Source organism: Ursus arctos, unplaced genomic scaffold, assembly GCF_023065955.2.
Source record: "Ursus arctos isolate Adak ecotype North America unplaced genomic scaffold, UrsArc2.0 scaffold_2, whole genome shotgun sequence".
NCBI classification, from domain to species: domain Eukaryota; kingdom Metazoa; phylum Chordata; class Mammalia; order Carnivora; family Ursidae; genus Ursus; species Ursus arctos.
This window is the reverse complement of record NW_026622874.1, coordinates 74,057,270-74,064,274: the sequence shown is the minus strand read 5'-3', so window position 1 is coordinate 74,064,274 and position 7,005 is coordinate 74,057,270.

Here is a 7,005-nt window from a genome sequence, read left to right as displayed (position 1 = left end):
TGAAGTTGGGATGTCTCTTTAAGAAATAACAGAAATAAGAGTTAAAACCCTGGTGACCTAGAGGGAAGTCTGGTGTTTTGTTTTGTTTTGTTTTGTTGCTTCCACACTCAGACCTCTGTTGTGCTGACCTTTGAATCGAAGCTGTGAGGACATAGCCATCCGCATCCGCTCAGACTCCCCAACTGTTAGCAAACCTGTCCTGGGCTAAGAGGCCGGGGGTGCAGGGGGGACATGCTGTCATGTGAAGCGAGAAGCCAGAGTCTGAAGTACAGAGTGGTGCTCACGCTGTCCCTGGGGCATTCTGGAGGAGAAATATCCGATTCTGCCCGGACGCGGAATCGGATGCAGCCCACAGGGTTTCTGCAAGGCACATAGGGGCCCCTGCTTGTCTAGGGGTGGCTTCCTCCAGCCTTTCTCTGCTTGGCTCCTGGAACGGAGTTTATCTTGAAGATGGGTTAGAGGAGGGCCCCTTGGTTGTGATGAGCACATGAGTCCCCTGCCGTGTTGTTAAAATGCAGATTCAGGCTTAGGAGGTCTGGGGTGGGGGTTCCCCTGATGCCGCCTTCCTGACGGGGTCCCAGCGGTCGAGGGGAGCGGCAGAGGGAGGGGCGGGTGGCGTCTTCGCTGTCTCCCCCTTGCGCGTGCAGGTCCCCTTCCTCCCACGTCTTCATGGTGGCACGCTATTGTGAGCAGAAGAGCCACCTGACTCTAAGTGGGCGTCAGGGCTGAAGAAATAAATAGCAGCACCCACTCATTTTTAACACCCGGGGGGGAAAACCTCTGACACAGGACGTCCGAAAAGAGCACTGCTGGCCAAGGCTTTTTTTTTTTTTTCCACTTTCTTCCCCTCTCAAAAATCGTGACCATGAATGAGAAACTGTAAGTGGAGTGATCAGTCACAGCCACTTGAGGCCCCCTCTGGTCTGGCGTCCGAGGTACTTCCTCTCCAGGAACTTCAGGCATCTGGGGTTGACTTTGTCCTCCCATTTCATAGATGAGTAAAGCAAGGCTCTGAACGGTAGTACCTGTCCAGGGCCGTGTACCCGGCACAGGCAAGGATGGCGTGCGAATGTGGATCTAGGTGCCCTGGCTCTCGCCGCCCCTTCTGTCCAGGTGGGGGCTGGGTGGGCATTTATGTTCTATGGAAGGGTGCTCCCCCCTTTCTTTTTTTGCAGACAGACTAGTAAGCCCAGAAGAAAGGACCCGCTTTCTGGAATTTTCCTCATGCATCCAACTGTGATGGTTAATTACTCAGTTGGGGATTTTTAGGTCTGGATTTTTATGTTGGCCACAGAGAGCCCCCTGAATATCAGCCCATGGGCTTGGTTTATTCTGAAAGGGGTCTTACCTCCATGCAAAGTGGAGGCTGCCTCTGATTTCTTTATTCTTCTACTTTTTAATTCAGATTTACATAAAAGTCCAGGGAACACTGAGCCTCCATCATGATCCACACGTGGCCGGTTCCTCTTCACCCCCCTCAGCTCCAGCCCCCAGTTTGTTGTAAAGCAAATTCTAGGCATCATCTCAGATAACTTGCTTTTTTGTTTTTTTTTTTAGTGGCAAAATAAGCCAAGGAGGAAATATACAGTCTTTCCTCAACCTGTGTCCCAGAGAAAAACAGCTTTCCAGAGTGTCTGAAGGTTGAGGATTGATTGATTCATTTGACAGCGAGTGCGTGCGTGCCCACCCAAGTACGAGCAGGCAGAGAGGGAGGCAGAGGGAGAAGCAGGCTCCCGCTCAGCAGGGAGCCCGATGTGGGGCTCCATCCCCGGACCCCGGGATCATGACCTGAGCCCAAGGCAGACACTTCACTGACTGAGCCACCCAGGTGCCCCAAAATGATGAGGTTTTAAAGGAAGAGAACTTAAAATAGGCTGTTTGCTGAGGAGTTCAAGCTGCGGTCCATCTTTAAAAACCAGAGCACGATTTTCAAAGTTAAACAGTAAAACGAAGGACAGATTTTTAAGATACTGTTCGATCCATGCTGAATTTAGGATTAAAAGAACCTTTTCCCCTCAGGTCGACCTGCCTTAGAAGTTTATGGGAAAGGAGATGTGTACGCCTACGGGACATGGTTCTCCCCAGATTTTACTCTATTTACTCTGTTTAGACACAGCTCCCCCCGACCCCCCAGCCACCGCGTGTGCCCATTTTTTAGAGTACTTTTAGGTTTACAGAAAAATTGAGCAGAAAGTACAGAGTTCCCCTAAGTCCCGCCCCCCATCCAGAAGTTCCCCCTATTCACATCTTGCATCAGTGCCTTCTGTTTGTTACAAATGATGAATCAACACAGCACTGTTACCTACAGCCCGTCTTTTACGTGAAGGTTCATCCCTGTGCGTTGTCTGGGCTCGGACGAATGTGTCATGACATCGATCTACCATTACTGTGTCATACGGAGTAGTTGCGCTGCCCTGAAAGTCCCCTGTGCTTTTATTCACGCTCCCTCCCCCACCAACCTCTGGCAACCGTTGTTTTTGTTGTTGTTTTGTTGGTTTTTTGCTTGCTTGTTTTTACTGTGTTCGTTGTTTAGTCTTTTCCAGAATGTCCTAATGTTGGGGTCCTTCAGCACACAGCCTTTTCAGACTGGCTTGATTCTGTAATAAGCATTTAAGGTTCCTCCTTGTCTTTTCGTGGCTTGAGAGCTTATTTCTTTTTAGGGCTAAATAATAGGCCACTGTGTGTGGATGGACCGCAGTTTATCTGTTCATCTATTAAGGACATCTTGGTTGCTCCCAGTTTGGGGCAACGAGGCGTAGATTCGCTATACGTATGTGTCCTGTTGCAGGCGTGGACCTACGTTTTCAGCTCCTTTGGGTAAGTTCTGAGTAGTGTGATTGCTGGATTGGATCACAGGACATTTTTAGGGTAATTTGCAAAGATTCCTCTTTGGTCAGCGGCTTCAATGAAAACTTTTTAAAGGTGTAATGTACATAAAGTGCACAAATCTTAGTGGATGGTTTGAACGTTCCTGTGTGTATACACGTGCGATCAGGGTAGGGAGTGCGTCCGGCACCTCTGTTTATGTACCGTCTCGGGCAGTGTCCCCTCCACCATCCCCGAGATAACACTACTCTTGACTTCTAGCACCATCCATTGCTTCTGCCAGTCAGCCAGCTTCCACCCTGCTTTTGAAAGCAGATTTACTTTGGGGTGGGGGGGAGGGGCCGGTAGTAACAATATGATTTTGGTTTGTTTTGAACAGCGCCTCATTTCCTCATTGTTCTTGCTGATCTGCAGCCGAGACGTTGGCACACTTTCTGGGTAAACATTTTCGACTGCAGTCTGTGAGTGAATAAGCATGGCTGCGTTCCCATAAAACGTTACTTATGGAAACAGGAAGTGGGCCAGATTTGGCTCCTGGGCCAGAGTTTATGAGTCCAGTGTAGAGCAGGGCTTTTCCTTTGTAAAATCTGGCTCTGGGCCACGCTCCAGGTCTGACCCCATATCCCTGGGAGGGGTGGCCTTGTGCAACTCCTCAGGCTTCCTCAGGGGGCTTTCATGCACATTCCAGGCTGACCACCTTCTGTGTTTCCTCCAAGGAGGGAGCCCGCAGTTGTGGGGCCCTGGACTGTGAAGGGATTAAAACTGAAACGGAAGCCCAGCCAGACTCTCCCCACCTGGACCGCCCTTGAAGCAATCTCATTGCCCGTTCACAGTCTGTCCTCCCCTGCTGGCCTCCAGGACCAGGCTCCTGCCTACCTGGCGAGTGGAAGGCGCTGTTAAAGTTGAGGAATGAAGAAGGTTCTGCGGTGAAGTGGAGGGACGGGGGAAAATGAAGTCAGGAGACGTGGGGATCTCTGCAGAGGTGAAGGTCTGCCCCTGGCTAGTGAGAGAGAAAGTTGTGGTCAGGTGGGGAATTTCGCAGTTGGGTTCCTTGGAGGTGGATCAGTTTCGAGTGACTGAGGGCTGAGGTAAGCTTGTCATGGTCCCTGAGCACGGTCTGAGTTTCAGGCACTTTCTACGTGCCACCTTCACCTGATCTTTTAATAGCGAGGAAGTGGCCACTATCGGCATTCCCGTTTTACAGAAGTGGAGACTGAGGTGTCCAGGGGTTGTGTGGCTGAGGGCGGGCCGCAGAGCTGCTCTGAGGTTGGAACCGGGATTTGAACGCGGACAGTCTGGCACCTCTGTCCTGGTGGCCTCTTGGGGGCAGCCAGGTGGGTGCCTGGGAGGGTGGAGTTGGAAGCCGGTGGCTTTGGGAGCTGGAGGTGACTGTCAGTGTGTGTCTGTGTTCTGTGGCCACAGAGGTGGCAGAGAGAGAGCCCTGGGGGATGGAGGACCCTCTGGCAGGGAAGGGTGGACAGGTGTAAGCCATGGCCTTCCCAACTCTCCAAACCAGGAAACTGGTCTGAGACCACATGGGTGTTGGCGGGTGACACAGGCTGGGCAGACTCCAGAGGTGCACTGAAGGAGGGTTTGGCGGGCGGCCCGGAGGGCAGCCTGCATCAGCTGGGATGAAAGCAGTATTTGAGAGGATGCCATCGGCATCCTTTTCTACTTTGGGCTTTGTCTGAGTAATGACAGTGGCCATGGTAATGGTACTTTCCATTACAAGCTAAGGACATCATTTAACTGGGACCCAACTAAGCAGAACCTTCCAACAATGGGAATTTCTCTGCATTTTAGGAAACCACAGCCGAAAAAAGTGGGTGGTCAGGGGATTTATTTGAATGCATTAACTTCCAGGTTTTACCCTGGAACAGTGGCCATGTGGGTCTCTTGCAAGTCTATACTGTTCTACAATATAGACCCAATTATGAGGCTCGACACAACAAACATTGGCCGAGAAGCATAAATGCCAGGTGCTATCAGGGACATAGAATGATTTCAAATGTGGCTTCTGCCCTCAAAGAATTTTCGGTTATTGCATAAGCACTCCTTCATCTTCAGGGCGAAGAAGCAAGATTGTATTAAGGCATTTAGTTAAAAGATCCTCAGGAAGATTTAAGGTTGAAAGGGTATAAGAGAAGGGGCACCTGGGTGGCTCAGTTGGTTGAGCGTGCAGCTCTTGGTTTTGGCTCAGGTCTTGATCTCTCGGAGTCATGGGGTCGAGCCCCGTGTTGGGCTTCAAGCTCAGCGGGGAGTTTGCTTGAGATTCTCTTCCTCTGCAACCCCCTCCCTGCCCCCTCACCACCCCGTGTGCTCTGTCTCAAAAAAAACCCCAAAAAACAAAAAAAACACCCCACAATAAAATGTAACAGCAAAATTTATTTAAAAAAGAGGGCATGAGAGACCCCCCAAGGGTGCACTCTGGGAACACTGCAGATGTGGAGGGCGTACGGGACCCTGTCTGACTCTTGAGGGCTGGCTGCCTGTCCCAGGCAGGCTTGCAGCCGGGCTGCCAGGAGAGCTCAGCATCTGAAAGGCACAGAAGGAGAAGCGCGCTGGCGGGTAGCAGGGGTTTTGGCACTGCTGCTTCTTTCTTTGGAACATCAGGAGTAAGTGCAGAAGTCACTATAAATCGTGCTTCTGAGTCCGTTATGTTCCCTTGAGAGTCAGAAACCGCACAATTCCCTAGGAGCCCAGTTTGCTTTCCCTGCACGGTCCTTCCTTGGGAGGACGAGCAGGTGCCCCCCCCTCCCCCGAGGCAGCTCCAGGTCTGCAGGCTACCTCTCTGAGCATCCAAGGGGTGGCGGGGTGGAGGCTCATGGGCCAGCATGAAACCCAGCCTGGGCTATTTTATTAACATTATTAATAGTCGCTGTCATGTAAAAACATTTTCCTGTCACAAGTCTGAATTTTTGGCGTCTTGTGACAGCCATGGGTCTGGCAGTCCTGGGTGAGGCGGCCCACCCCTTCTGCCCCTCCCTCTCAGCGCTGGCTGGTGCTTTCGCTGCTGTCCGCCACCTCGCTTGCACTGTGGCTTTCTCGATCTGGCTGTTTCTACCTGTGTTCTACCAAACTGGGTTCCAAAGAAAAAACCAGAATGCCGTGAGGGTCTCCTACCTGGCCCGTGTCCCCCACCACCATCGCCTGCTGGACACCTGTGGGCATGTGTTCTCTCTCCTCTTGATACATGGGCGGCCCTTGTGCCTGAGCTAGCCTTGGGTCTCTGGTCTTTCTAGACTTTTTTCTTTGAAGCAATTGATGTGGGTGAGTCATGATTTCCCTCTATCCAGGAATATGCATTCCCCGGTGACACGAGATTCTGCACCTGCGGGCTGCACGTGGATGGCTCAGTTACTGGTGGAATAACCCAACCTTTACCTTTAGGGAACTGGTCCTTATCACTACCAGGTAGGAAGGCAGTGACCACTGTCCTGTTTCACTTCAAAAGTGGCTGAGTTTCGAAGAGGGCCAGTGATATTTGGAATCACATGAGGGGAAAGTACTGGATTCTTCAAGAGGGGAAAGATGCTGGTACGATAATGACTGTTTCAGGACTTCTGATTTGCCGACTTGCTCAGAGCTGCAGCCTGACAGAGTGGGGCTTGAAGTGCACGGGGGAGGACATGGAAAGTCAGAACCCATACAGTGAGTTCGGTAATTGCCCTCTTGGCCTTTGCAGTGAGGGGGCTTCTGGGTTCTTTCCTAGGCACCCGTTGGCCACCTTTTTCCACCTGTTTTTCCGAGTGAGTGCCATTGTCATCTATGTGTGCTGTGACTGGTTCAGCAGAAGCTTTGTGGGCTGCTTTGTCACTGTGCTTCTCCTCCTGTCCTTTGACTTCTGGTCTGTGAAGGTAAGGCCCCCTCGCTCATGACACCATCGCTCCTGAACACAGGAGGGCTGTGGTTCTAGACGCTGACGTCCCCGGTACATGTGGCTGATTTGGGCCAAGAGTTATTTTTGTTGAAACTGCAGATCCCTACTTAGGAGTACTGAGCCAACATTACTTGAATATTGTTGAGAGTTGGAAAATGGTCCTGGTTCTCAGCTGCCACGGTAGCAGATGTATATCTCATGAGAGCAGCAACTCCCTACAGCTTGAATTTTTTTGTAAAATTTGCATATACTTCAAATACACATGCTACATATTGTTTGGGGGGTGTGCATGTGTGCGC